Source organism: Dermacentor variabilis, chromosome 5 (assembly GCF_050947875.1).
Source record: "Dermacentor variabilis isolate Ectoservices chromosome 5, ASM5094787v1, whole genome shotgun sequence".
In the NCBI taxonomy this organism is placed as follows: domain Eukaryota; kingdom Metazoa; phylum Arthropoda; class Arachnida; order Ixodida; family Ixodidae; genus Dermacentor; species Dermacentor variabilis.
In genome coordinates, this window is record NC_134572.1 from 4,222,804 (window position 1) to 4,236,684 (window position 13,881).

Consider the following 13,881-nt stretch of genomic DNA (forward strand, 5'->3'; position numbering starts at 1 on the left):
ACGCATTTGCTGTAGCTTAAAGGAGGCATCGTATAAGCGCTTTCCAAGCATAGAGCAAGGCCACTTCCAAGGTCGGCTATTTACACGTGGCTCAGAACCTTATTGTTCTGGCGGCCAGTCTCGCCACTCTGAGGATTTGCCCTTTGAGTGAAAGTCTCTGCCAATGCACCCTCCTCACATGCGACGTCTCAGCCTTCAGCGGCACATCAGTATCAGTTCCGTCTCGTTCAGAAAGACTTCTCCAATGCCTGAGGCAGGCAGACGCGACTGTAAGCTGTTTGATGTTCCTCTGTCCATACGAGACTTGTGAATTTCCAGTAAGCACTGAAAGTTTTTCTTCTCCTCATTTTCTTTTTTTTCCAAACTGCTTTTAAGTGCTGTTTAAGTTTGCCAAAACTATATTGTGTATCTAGCCGCGTTGTTAGCTGAATGCATACGGGAGACTCCGAAACCACGATGTTAGAACCATTGGTAAGGTTCGAGTCAGGATCTGACAATGTTTGCCGAATGCTCTCCAACCTATTTTTATTCTTCTGTAAATTTCCTTCTCATGATCAGGGTCCCCTGTGAGTACTTGACATAGGTAAATGTACTCCTTCACCAACTCTAGGGGCTGACTGGCGATCCTGAACACTTGCTCCCTTGCCTGGCTATTGATCATTATCTTTGCACCACCTCTTCCGATCAGCAAAACCCATATATCGCGGATAGTTCAAGCATGCTTTCAGGCACGCTAGAATTCTCCGACATAAGGCGGCCTGACAACCCACACGGTTAGCTGACTGAGCTAGCTTGGATGCTCAGTTGCCACAGTCAGAAATTCGAATCCTCGCATTTTTTTTTTCTCCTGAAGTTGGGAAATATGAATTCACCTCACCCAGTACACTTCATTGCCAGGCTTGGAGCAGCTCCCGACACCGGCAAAAACGCCGACAGCAAGTGGGGCTATACTAATCCCGGTACAACCAAATTAGGAAGACCAATTAAACTTCAACAGGACACTCCCTTACCAGGACAGGAATTGGCCTCCCTAGTGCAGTGTTCGGCCACTCCCTCCCAAATGACTCATTCAATTAACCAATGGCCCTCAGTCCCCAGCAGCTGCGGAGCACCTGACCAAGGTGGCGGTCAGACCTGTAACGCAGCACAAGGTGCTAATAATCTCTGGACACGGACAGGCCGCCAATAGAAACTGACCCTTGCAATGTGTAACACCCGATCCCTCTCAAGTGAAGCTAGCCTAGCAGGACTCTTTGAGGAACTATCAGGCATTGTTTGGGATATCATTGGCCTTATTGAGGTTAGACTGGTGAGGCTTATACGGTGCTGACAAATGGTCATGTCCTCTGCTATAGGGGACTACCAGATAAGAAGCAGTTCGGAGTAGGATTCATAATTCGTAAGCACACAGTAGGCAACATTGACGAATTCTACAGCATTAGCGAGAGGGCAGCAGTAGTCATAATAAAGATGAATAGGAGGTATAGAACAAAGGTAGTACAAACCTACACTCCAACCTCCAATCACGATGATGAAGAAATAGAACAGTTTTACGAAGATGTTGAATTAGCGATGCGAAAAGTGCAAACTCAGTATACTGTAGTCATGGGCGACTTCAATGCAAAAGTGGGGGAAAAGCAGGCTGGTAAACAAGCAATTGGCAACTACGGTGTGGATTCTAGGAACACTTGAGGAGAGATGTTGGCAGAATTCGCGGAAAGGAATAAGCTGTGAATCGTGAACACCTTCTTCGGGAAGCGTTGGAACAAAAAGTGGACCTGGGAAAGCCCTAATGGTGAAACAAGAAATGAAACTGGTTTCATACTTTCTGCCGATCCCAGCACTGTGCAAAATGCAGAAGTGTTAGGTAGGGTAAAGTGCAGTGATCATAGGTTAGTGAGGGCTAGGATTCACCTCAATGTGAACAGAGAAAGAGTAAAATTGCTTAAGGAGAAACAGGCTAACCTAGACCCTGTAAGGGTAAAAGCAGGCCAATTCAGGTTGGCACTTGCAAACAAATATGCAGCCTTAGAACAGAGAGATGAAGATGACATAGAGACAATGAATGATACCGTAATGAGGCTGGCTTCAGAAGCAACAATTGAAGTGGGAGGTAAGGCGCCAAGGCATAGGCACAGACTGCTGGGGGGTGCTCAGCCCCTCCCCCCCCCCGCAATGCCGAAGCCTACCCCGCCCCCACCTAATGTGTCATTGCCAGAGTTTCGTCACCTACATCACTTTAGGTTCTTTTTCAATTGCCTCGATCTTTCCACTTAAAATTTTATTGTGGCTAATAGCTTACTGCATCAATGTTGGCATGGACATGCGCAGATTTTAGTTCATACTTTGCTTTATTTCTGCAAATCCTGACAATAGAAGAACAAGTGCATTAGAAGTACCAGTGGCGGCTGCCTTATCCATATTTCTCACTTGAATGTTGTTTTAAATTTCTACTGTAAACACCATGCACATACACAATATATTTAAGTATAGTATACACAGGACAAAATTTATTATATTTTTAAAGAGAAAGAGGTAGCCAAACAACAATTATTTCTAAAGGTATATTTAGCTTATGCCTAGAGATACAATATGTTGCTGTATGTTCACCTCGCTTCAAAATGCTTTCTGTGCTTTTTTGACCCCGAAAAAAAAAAAACGGTAGACTTTAATGACCCCTTTGGCAGTCTTGAGTGCACATGAATGATATGTGCCTGAGTATCACTTCTCTTTCCAGTAAGCAAAGTGAACGACTCATTAAAGGATACTTCTAATAATTTTAAATATTTATTATGGATGGAAACATCGTCACTTGCATGCAAAAGTCATAAATGTATACAGGGTGTCCCAGTTAACTATGATGCACCAAGATTATAAGAAAAGGCAATGAGTTACTCAAACAAAACCTAGTGCATATTGTTTCCAGTACAGCGGAGTAGCTGCCAGTAATTTTATTGTTACTTAGGCTTAATTAGGTCATTGTAATTAATTATCTAACTCGAGACATACTATCATAATTATCAAAGTGTCAATGGGCATTTGTAAGCACAGCCAAGGGACATCTAACTGCGGTGTATTCAGCAATGTACTAATTCCATACTAATTGTTTCCGACTGGTGAATAAACCCTGCGAAATATGGTGAATACCACTTGAATGCTACCACCCGCATCATAATGCAGTGCCCTCGAACAGGCTCTTTCTGAGTTAGCCAGTACAAAATGAAGGAAATAACGAAGAAAATCACTGCCCAAGCACTCCGTACAGATGGTTAACCAGCGAAGCTGAAACATGCAGTCCCGGTGTTTATCATTGGGTTAATCCCAACTGTTCATTCTGCGTAGCTGCAGAAGGAGACCTGTTCATACATGTTCTCTAGGCAGCAGCTAGTGTTCAATAGCATTTACGAATTAATAGATAATAAGGCACACTGAAATCTTATGTATTTCTTATTGTTTGTTTTTTTGTGCAGGTGTCCCGACTGCCATTCTGGCTCGTTTAGAAGTGGCTATTTACTTTCTTGAACGCAGTGGTCGTGCCTTTTCTCAACACATAGGTCACTTCCCGGTCTGTTTATCCCACTTTTATTTTATGCCATGAACCTGTTGTTGCAGCATGTATACAATTTCATGAAAAATAAAACAGTCACTTTAATTTGGCTTTGTTCCAAAGCAAGTTTCTGGCATGAAATATAGATTTGCGCGCACTCTTTTGATGTGGTGCAAGCAAAGCCGGGATTTTGAAACATTCTATGCCTATCACATTGCTTTTTGCATTTCGTGCGGGGTCAGAGCAGCGCTTTGGCCGCATCATCAAGGGGCTTTTGTTATCAGTCTGATCAGTCGGCCTTGAGAAACGGATAGTAAGAGTGATGCAGAGAAGAAGGAATAGCTGCAAAGCCGCGAGACCTGCTGTTGATGCTCCTTCCATACCATTGTCAAGGTGATGGGCTGTCTCTTCGGGTTTACGACATGCAGTGCACTTGTTTTCAATCAGCTTATTTGGGGGCGCTGCTTTATGGTGCAGGTGAAACGCAGTCACATTGTATTTTTCATATTTCGTGAGGTTTGTTTGCCAGTCGGAAAAAATTGCACGCAATTAGTACGTCGCTGAAAACACAGTAGTAAGATGTCATTTGGGGGCACCTGGGGGTGCCTACAAATGCTTCATTGACACTTTGATAATGAGGACAGTACTTCTCAAATTAGATAATTAATTGCAATATTGTCGAATTAAATTTCAGGAACAAAAGAATTACTGGCAGCTCTTCCACTGTACTGGAAACAATATGCACCAGGTTTTCATCAGGCAATGCAACTGCTATATTTGTCTTGGTGCATGACAGTTGGGGCACCCTGCACAATTCACTCAGTAACCTAAACGAGGACAAGCTGGATTCACTAGAAATCAGAATCAAAAGCAGTCATGCGCAGGAGCGCTTATACTCGGACTCGCAGAAAAAAAAAAGGAAAAAGGACATAGAGAGGCTGCAGTTTCGCCGGAAAGGCGAAGCAGTATTTGTGATATCGAAGTATACAACAAGTACACCAAGGAAGATTACACCACCCAGAGATGCCAGATTCTTGGTGGTGAGAGAGGACTTGGGCTGTGAAATTGAACTGTCTCCTACTATGAGGTCTTGTAAATTCTCATATAAGGCCGTCACTTCAGTGAATAATTCTTTGAGGTCACACAAAGTTTCTTCAAATGCAAGAATATACATATAGGGGGAGGGGAGGGGGCCGGAAAGCTGGTTGGCCCCTCCGGAAAAATGAAAAATTTCTGCCTATGCACCAAGGCAACCAGTAGGTAAGCTCTTCCAAGTAATAAAAGACTTAACAAAGAAATGATGAAGAATGAAATTGTTCAACTCAAGAGATCATAGAATTTGCGGAACTTTCAAAACTAATCAACTAGGAGAAAATAAGAGATATTCGAAATTATAACGTGAAAAAGACTGAGGAAGCAGTAAAAAATGGACGCAGCCTGAAAACAGTGAGAAGGAAACTAGGCATCGGATAAACCGAGATGTATGCACCGAAAGATAAGCAGGGTAATATCGTCAGCAATCTCAAAGATATAGTAAAAGGAGCGGAAGAATTCTATACTGACCTGTACAGTACCCAAAGCAGCCACGATACCTCCATTCGAAGTACTAATGAACAGGTTACAGAGGCTCCTTCTATAACTAGTGATGAAGTTAGAAGGGCCTTGCAAGACATGAAACAGGGGAAAGCGGCAGGAGAAGATGGTCTACCAGTCAATTTAATCAAAGATAGAGGAGACATAATGCTTGGAAAACTGGCGGCTCTTTATACAATGTGTCTATCGACTGCAAGGGCCCCAGAAAACTGGAAGAATGTAAACGTTATACTAATCCACAAAAAGGGAGATGTTAAAGAATTGAAAAATTATAGGCCCATTAGCTTACCTTTAGCATTATATAAAACATTCACCAAGATAATCTCCAAGATAATCTTGCTTTAGTCAACCAAGGGAACAGGCAGGTTTCAGGAAGGGATACTCTACAATGGATCACATCCATGTCATCGACCAGGTAATCGAGAAATATACAGAGTACAATCAGCCTCTCTCTATAGGTTTCATAGATTATGAAAAGGCATTTGATTCAGAGAGACACCAGCAGTCATAGAGGTATTACGTAATCAAGGTGTACAGGACGCTTACGTAAATATTTTCGAAAGTATCTACAGATTCCACAGCTACCTTAATTCTCCACAAGAAAAGTAGAAAAATACCTATAAAGAAAAGGGTCAGACAAGGAGACACAATCTCTCCAATCCTATTCACTGTGTGCTTGGAAGCAGTATTTAAGCTATTAAACTGGGAAGGCTTAGGAGTAAGGATCAACGGCGAATATCTCGGCAACCTTCGATTTGGAGATGACATTGTCCTGTTCAGCAACACTGGGGTTGAGTTACAACATATAATTGAGGACCTTAACAGACAGAGTATAAGAGTGGGGTTGAAGATTAACATGCCGAAGACAAAGATAATGATCAATGGCCAGGCAAGGGAGCAAGTGTTCAGGATCGCCAGTCAGCCTCTAGAGTCTGTGAAAGAGTATGTCTACCTATGTCAAGTACTCACAGGGGTCCCTGATAATGAGAAGGAAATTTACAGAAGAATAAAAATAGGTTGGAGTGCATTCGGCAGACATTGTCAGATCCTGACTGGAACCTTACCATTACGATTAAAAAGAAAGGTGTACAATCAATGCATTCTACCAGTGCTGACATATGGGGCAGAAATTGGAGACTGACAAAGGAGCTGGAAACAAGTTAAGGACCGCGCAGAGAGCAATGGAACGAAGAATGTTAGGCATAACGTTATGAGACAGGAAGAGAGCGGTGTGGATCAGAGAGCAAACAGGGATAGCCGATATTCTAATTGACATTAAGAGAAAGGAATGGAGCTGGGCAGGTCATGTAATGCATAGGTTCAATAACCGGTAGACCATTAGGGTTACAGAATGGGTGCCAAGAGAATGGAAGTGCAGTCGAGGACAGCAGAAGACAAGGTGGGGTGATGAAATTAAAGATTCACAGGCGCTAGCTGGAATCGGTTGGCACAAGACATGGGTAATGGAGATCACAGGGAGAGGCCTTTGTCCTGCAGTGGACATAAAATAGGCTGATGATGATGATGATGAATTGAAGTGGAATACATATGTGACAGCACTTCTTTATCAATGGCAGTCAGCTTTGAAGACAAAGAAATACAGCATCCATACAGCATCCAGCATCCATGCCAGCTGTGACACACGGCTGTAGGTCTCATCTAACCATGATGTCCCAAGCGGGAATTAACTTAACTATGCTGTACCTTCTGGAGAGTTTGAGTGTGTGTAACCAGCCTTATGGGGCTGATACTACTTACCTAACTTTGCTTAATGCAAGCCACTAATTGACTTGGTTGACAGTGAAACACATAATCTGTGGAATATACAAACCACATCCCAATTTAAGTACGAAATGACAACTGTTCGAGGTCTCATTATAGGAAATAACATATATACAAAGTGATGAAGACATCCTACATAATACCTTACCTGGAGTTCCTTTGGTATGTACACCACTCCTCAGGCATGCACACTGCCACTCCCCAGGGGCTTTCAGCCTCTACGTGTGACAAGTATTGTTTTTTCCGATATTCTTTAAGTACAGAAGTGGGGGGGAGGCTGAACAAGAAGTCCCGGCAGAACCCATCTCCCAAATAAGTGTTAACATTACCGCAATTTGCATTAAAACAGTGTAGTGGCATACCGTATTACCACCACTGCAACGAGTTGTGTACAAGGCATGTATGCAGCCAGGCTACAGTGTTCTAGATTAGAGTGTACAGTTGTTATGGTGCACTGCAGCCAGGCTCCTCTGTCGTGCTTCCCTCTGTACATGCTGCACCATCTAGTAGAGCCATGGTAAAGTTCGCATAAGGTGCATGTTTGAATATACAATTGATCCCAGCTATATCGAACTCAAAGAGGATCGGTAAACAGTTCGATATATCGAGAATTTCAAATGTAAAATATGCCTATACGAAGCTTATCTAAAAATTCCATTCAGCATGAACAGTCTCCTAAGATCATGAAGAGCAGTAATTTACCAATCTGTTTCTCCAAGACCCGTTTAAGCACAAAAGAGAACTTCTTTTATTTATGTTTTTGCAGACGAATGTTGCAAGTGTCATTCGCGCTGCAGATTTTTCTTTGATAAACTGATTGCAACACTAACCCTAAAAGTCTGTGTTGCCTAGACGCGAGACAGCAGTGAGCCTTGCACACGTCTAGGTAAGTGTTTGTTGTGCATTCTTATTTAGGATAAGGTAGAAATGAATGCAGCACAGAATCAAACCAGCCCAAATGTGCCATGCCATCATCTGCGCACATTTACTGCAAATCGTGCGTGAGCGTGCCTGGCTGCATGTCCATAACAATAAGCTGTTCAAACGGCTGATCATCATGCCTCAGGAACAAGTCAACCAGGTAGACACTGTTAGATTCGAAAGTGGATTTCAGCCTTCAGAACACTATTCTATTCTTGCTGACACGAGTCTATTCACGCTGACATGTCCCTGCGAAGAAGAATGAAATGCGTTCAGCGCAGACTGTGGGCACGTGGATTGCAGAGAGTCTTGCACTCGCTTTGCGATAGTCTTTTCACAAAGGGTGGATGTGGTTGTGCAGTGGTTTTGTTAAATGCAAACTGTAATGTAAATATCTGTCCAAGTGGGGGTTGAGATCAGGTTCCATTTTGGCCACTCACAGAACTCTAAAATGCTGTTCGTGAAATCTGTACAAGACAAATCCAATGGTGCCAACATCTCCAGTTTGGCATCCTATGCCCAGAGCCACTAAGTGCCATCCACAATTTCTTGTGGAACGCACTTGTCAGATGGGGAGGCCTTTTGCGGTCTTGAAACAGTGTAGTGATCCGCTTTGTGATAACAAACAGCCACAGGTATTATGCTTCACCGACAACAACCTTTCTGCTATCAACATGCTTCGCCGCATTGCAGATCTGTATAACAGTGAAGCTTACTAAAGCAAATCCACTCGTTATAGAGTGCAAGACCCAATTGCTCTACGAACCATCCATATTTCAAGCCGCACCTTGCTCATTTTTACTGCTGCCCTTCAGATTCAGTGTCTTGTTTGACAGCATCTGTCAAAACAGCACCGTTTCGTCAACGTGGATATTTCTGATGAAACGAGGAGTGATTGTGAGTCTGTTAAGAGAAATGCACTTGCAGGGGAGCAGCATGGCACAGAGCTCGACATACTGAATGTGGCAGTGAATGGAAGCTCGATATATGCACAGTATAGTGCTATACTTTTACATAGAATTCCAAGGGGATAGTACAACGGATTAAGTTAAGCAGTAATTCTGTAAATCTGAATTTGATATGTCCGGAATCGACTGTAAATTCAGACAAGATTGCCTGAATATATTATGTAGGTTCCATTCTGCCCAGACCTGGTGGCTTTTAAAATTATTTCTCACGCAAAAGTGTCATATGGCCCATTGAGCGAAAAAGCCGGTGGCGTCAGTAGCAACAAAACTTCCCATTAGCTGCGAAGCCACGTCACATGCATGTGAGGCGAGCTCGTGGTCCTGGCTCGTGCTTGCTGGCTCAGGCCTCGACGGAGCATAGCGGGTGAACACATGCTCGCGTGGAATTTTGTGAGGGGAGAGGGCATCACTGCGAGACCGTGTCACCTTCGCTCTCGGAAGCCTGTGTTATTCGCGCGTTCCTTGTCCGTGCAAGCTTTCGGCTGTGTTCTAAGTGCGCCTTGGTAAAGCCAAAGCAAAGTGTGCCAAGTGTCTCAACGCGCTCGCTTGCCTGCAAGGGCTTCATAACTGAAGAGTGGCCCACACCCAATGGCACACACTTACCAATGCGTACCAACCCAAGTTGGCATGAAAGATGTTTACTGAAGAGGGCCACGTGGCACAAACCCAGCGAGCTGAGTTGGCACGAAAGACGTTCCTTGAGGAGTGGCACATGCCGAGTGGCACAAGTTGGTGTAACGGTCGGGTTCGCACCTAGTTCCCTCAGCACTGCAGCCTGGTGCTCTGCCCATTAAACCATAGACTACTCAGTGACCCAAGTTAGTGGGAAAGCGGTTTCCCTGCAAAATGCGTGAAGTATCTTAAGAATGCCAATTGCATTAACAAATCTTTATTTGATGAAAATGTGTGGACTGCGCACTTTATCGCAGGTTCCCCTGCAGTAACGAAAGTGCCCTGTAGAAAGCGACCATCCCAGTCAAGACAATAACAGCAAGAAATGCAATCAATGAAAAGCAAGGTAAGCACTGTAGGTCAAATTTGCAAGCTTGTAAAACTTCAGCGATGACAGAGAGCAGCACGATTATGTCACTGGAGCAGCGCTTTGTAGGAAACTGGCTGTCCAGACCCACACACTTGCAGGGATCGTAGTATACATCACGCCAACCCTAACTGTAACAAAAACTTTCTGTGTGCTGTTGACTAAGGATGTGGTGCCAAGCAACCTAAAGCCCTTCTTCAGGTATTTGAAGAAACTCCTCAACGTACTCTTGGGTTGGGATATCGTAGGGCACACATAGCACGGTTTCCACTGTTGACATGATGCGGCGTACATATTGCTAAACGAAGGATGAGTCAGTAAGACGAGCAACTATTTACAGCTTATATTTACAACAACGGTTGCAGCGCTGACCGGTTACATTCACAGCGCAAGCCCAGTTCGTTCTTCCTCCTCTTTTCTGAAATGATGCCACCCAGGCACCTCGTTCAAACAAACATATACCACACACGTGTAGCATAATCCCCCTGTGGCAGAAGCGACATCCCGAAGCGTCTAAATGTCATCACTGGGAAAGTGATACTGCTTCAGTCCTGTAACGTGCACAATATCACTGGACTGGGAAGTAGATGGGGCTTCAGGGGTGATCTTGTAGGTGACGGGAGTCACGGCACGAAGCACTCAGTATGGGTCTGTGTAATGAGACAGCAGTTTTTCGGACAGGCCGACCTGACGCGACGGAGACCATAGAAGCACCAAAGAACCAGGCAGGAACTGTACGTCTCGGTGTCGCCGGTTGTACAAATGCCTTTGACTCTCTTGGGATTTCAGAAGGCGGTCACGGGCAATTTCCCTTGCGTGGGCACAGCAGGCGATAAGTCCAGTGCATATTCACTGGTCCGTGCCGCGTGAACAGGAAGGGTTGTGTCGAGGGGCAGTGCTGGTTCTCGACCAAACAGAAGGAAAAATGGGGAATAACTGGCTGCGTCGTGGCGCGAGGAATTATAAGCAAATGTGACAAATGGTAGAGCGAGGTCCCAGTCAGTGTGGTCTGAAGAAACAAATTTCGCAAGCATGTCTGTGAGAGTGCGATTGAGACGCTCTGTGAGGCCATTTGTTTGTGGATGGTACGACGTGGATAGCTTGTGCCTTGTGGCACAGGACTGCAGGATGTTTGCGATAACTTTTGATAGGAATTTCCGGCCACGGTCTGTGAGAAGTTGTCGCGTAGAAGAAAATCAGTGGCATCTCTGGCACAGCTTGTAGGAAGCACGCGGGTGATGGCGCAGTGCGTGGCATAATCCATGGCCACAGCGATCCACCTGTTCCCAGAGGTAGAAAGAGGAAAAGGCCCAAGTAAGTCCAAAGCAACCCGAAAGAATGGTTCTGCGGGAATGTCAAGTGGTTGAAGGTACCCAGCAGGGAGCGTCGATGGTGTTTTGCGTCGCTGGCATTTCTCACACGCAGCTACGCATCTTCAAACGAAGCGAGCAAGCCCTGGCCAAAAGAAGCGTCGGCGAATCTGGTCGTAGGTACGTGACACACCCAGGTGACCAGCAGTGGGGAGGTCATGAAGTTCGTGGAGAACAGCCGAGCGAAGGTGTTTAGGGATCACAAGGAGTAATGCAGGGCCGTAGGGGTGAATGTTGTGGCGGTAGAGTATGCCATCTTGAAGTGTGAATAAGCGAAGGGAACTGTTGGGAAGTGACGATTCCAGGCAGTCAATGATGATACGCAAGGACAGGTCACGGCGCTGCTTGTCGGCGACATGGAGCAGTGGAAAAACGGAGAGAACACAGGTGTCCGTGTCAGTATCAGACGTAGAGGTCACGTCTTCGACTGGATAGCTAGAGAGGCAATCTGCATCCTGGTGTTGCCGTCCCGACTTGTAAGCCACTTTGTAGTGATACTCTTCGCTCAAGGATCCTATTGGCCGCTCGGTCTGGGAGGGCCCAACGACCGAGCGGCCAATAGGATCCTTGAGCGATGAAAGCCAACAGAGCGCATGATGGTCTGTGATTACTGAGAAGGGCTTCCCATATAAATATGGACGGAGCTTTCAAACAGCCCAGACGAGAGCAAGACATTCGCGCTCGGTAATCAAATAGTTGAACTCTGCAGTTGTCAGGAGCCGGCTAGTGTTGGCGTTACGATAAGACGGTACCGATCCCATAACCACTGGCATCGGTTCGGACCTCTGTAAGTGCGGACGGGTCAAAGTGGGCCAAGACCAGTGGATTCGTGAGAATCGTGATAAGGCGTGAAAATGCGGCAGCCTGAGGGGAGCCCCATGTAAAAGGCACGTCTTTCTTCAGAAGTTCAGTGAGTGGTCGAGCGATTGCTGCGAAATCTTTCACGAACCATTGGAAATAAGAACAGAGCCTCACAATACTCCAGACATCTTTGACAGACTGAGGTACAGGAAAAGCCGTTACTGCTCGAACCTTCTCCGGGTCAGGTTGTACTCCGGAAGCAACGACGAGATGGCCTACCACTGTAATCTTTTGGCGCCCAAAGTGGCACTTTGATGAGTTTAATTGGAGCACAGCCTTGCGGAAGACGTCAAGGATAGCTGCGACGCACTCAAGGTGCATCTCAAATGTAGGAGAAAACACAAGGACATCGTCGAGATAACAGAGGCAAGTTGACCATTTGAAACCTTGAAGCAGAGAGTCTATCATCCGTTTGAACGCGGCGGAGGCATTGCATAAACCGAATGGCATAGCCTTAAATTGGTAGAGGCCATCTGGAGTGACAAAAGCGGTCTTTTCTTGGTCTTGCTCATCGACGGAAATCTGCCAATAACCAGATCGAAGGTCGATGGACGAAAAGTATTTGGCACCGTGAAGACAATCAAGAGTGTCATTGATTTGTGGTAAAGAGTAAACGTCCTGTTTAGTGATTCGGCTTAGGTGGCGGTAATCAACGCAGAAACGTCGCGTGCCATCTTTCTTTTTGATGAGCACGACCGGCAGTGCCCAAGGACTCGACGAGGGCTCAACAATGCCTCTGGCGAGCATCTTGTTTACTTCCTGCTGAATAACTTGCCGCTCTGTCGTGGACATGCGATACGGTCAGCGGTGAATGGGAACAGCATCACCAGTGTTGATCCGATGCTTAACGAGGGACGTCTGACCAAGTGGTCGATTGGCAGTGTCAAAGATGTCATGGTAGGAAAGCAAAAGGCGATATAGGGCGGCTGCTTAGTCAGGTGCGAGGTCCGGAGGGACCATGGGACGTAATGGGCCTTCGAGGTTCAAGGGATCCTGCGGGTAATCGGGAGGATCTGGAGACGTGTCGGCCACAAAAGCAGTGACGTGGTCGTCTGTCACTGACCAGAGCGTGGCCACCGCTATGCCTTCAGGTAACGCTTGCTTCGTCAAGCCAAAATTGATAACGGGGAGACACATCCAATTAGCGGCAAGGGTTACGACAGAGTGTGGTACAGAGATTTCGTGTGCCAGGAGGACGTCACAAACAGGTGCGATGACATAGTCGCCATCAGGCACGGTTGTTGTTGAGGCCAATTCGGCGAAGGTTAGGGCTTTTGGAGGTAAGCGAAATGCTGTAGTGCAGAGGGTGTTCAGTTGTTCGGGGCGAACGTCTGAAAGAAGAGGAAGCTCGAGGCACAGCGTGCCGGTGGAACAGTTGATGAGGGCAGAATGCATTGTCAGTAAGTCGAGGCCGAAGATTAGGTCATGAGGGCAACTGGTCAGCAAGGTGAACAGGACTGGAACTTGGCAGCCAGCAATTCCTATGCAAGCAGTGCACATACCCCTGACGGCAACAGTGGCGCCATTGGCGATGCGTACGGCTCGAGTGATGGCAGGCGTAAGAACTTTTTTGAGGCGACGAAATAGGTTAGCACTCATTATGGACACTTGGGCTCCGATATCAATTAATGCCGTCAACGGAACACCATCAATGTCTACTTCAATTAGGTTCGTGTTGGTGAGGAGCGTCAATGGAGGATTTGGACAGGACGAACGTGATGCATCACTACCTCCAAGAGCTGCATGGCCTAGTTTTCCGTCGGTTGGTCTGGCAAGGAAAAGCGGCGAAGTTGGGGTGAC

At 45.9% G+C, this 13,881-nt stretch overlaps 1 protein-coding gene and 1 long non-coding RNA gene across 4 annotated transcripts in view; one reads left to right on the forward strand and one right to left on the reverse strand.

The window, feature by feature from the left end:
- Positions 1–13,881, forward strand: part of LOC142582182 (uncharacterized) — an 80,807-nt gene that overhangs the window by 63,072 nt on the left and 3,854 nt on the right. For both annotated transcript variants that reach the window (XR_012828384.1, XR_012828385.1), the window contains one exon: positions 9,741–9,829. This is a non-coding gene — a long non-coding RNA (uncharacterized LOC142582182). The remainder of the gene's footprint in view (positions 1–9,740; positions 9,830–13,881) is intronic.
- Dhod (dihydroorotate dehydrogenase 2) overlaps positions 1–13,881 on the reverse strand; it is a 74,939-nt gene that overhangs the window by 34,351 nt on the left and 26,707 nt on the right. The window lies entirely within an intron of this gene.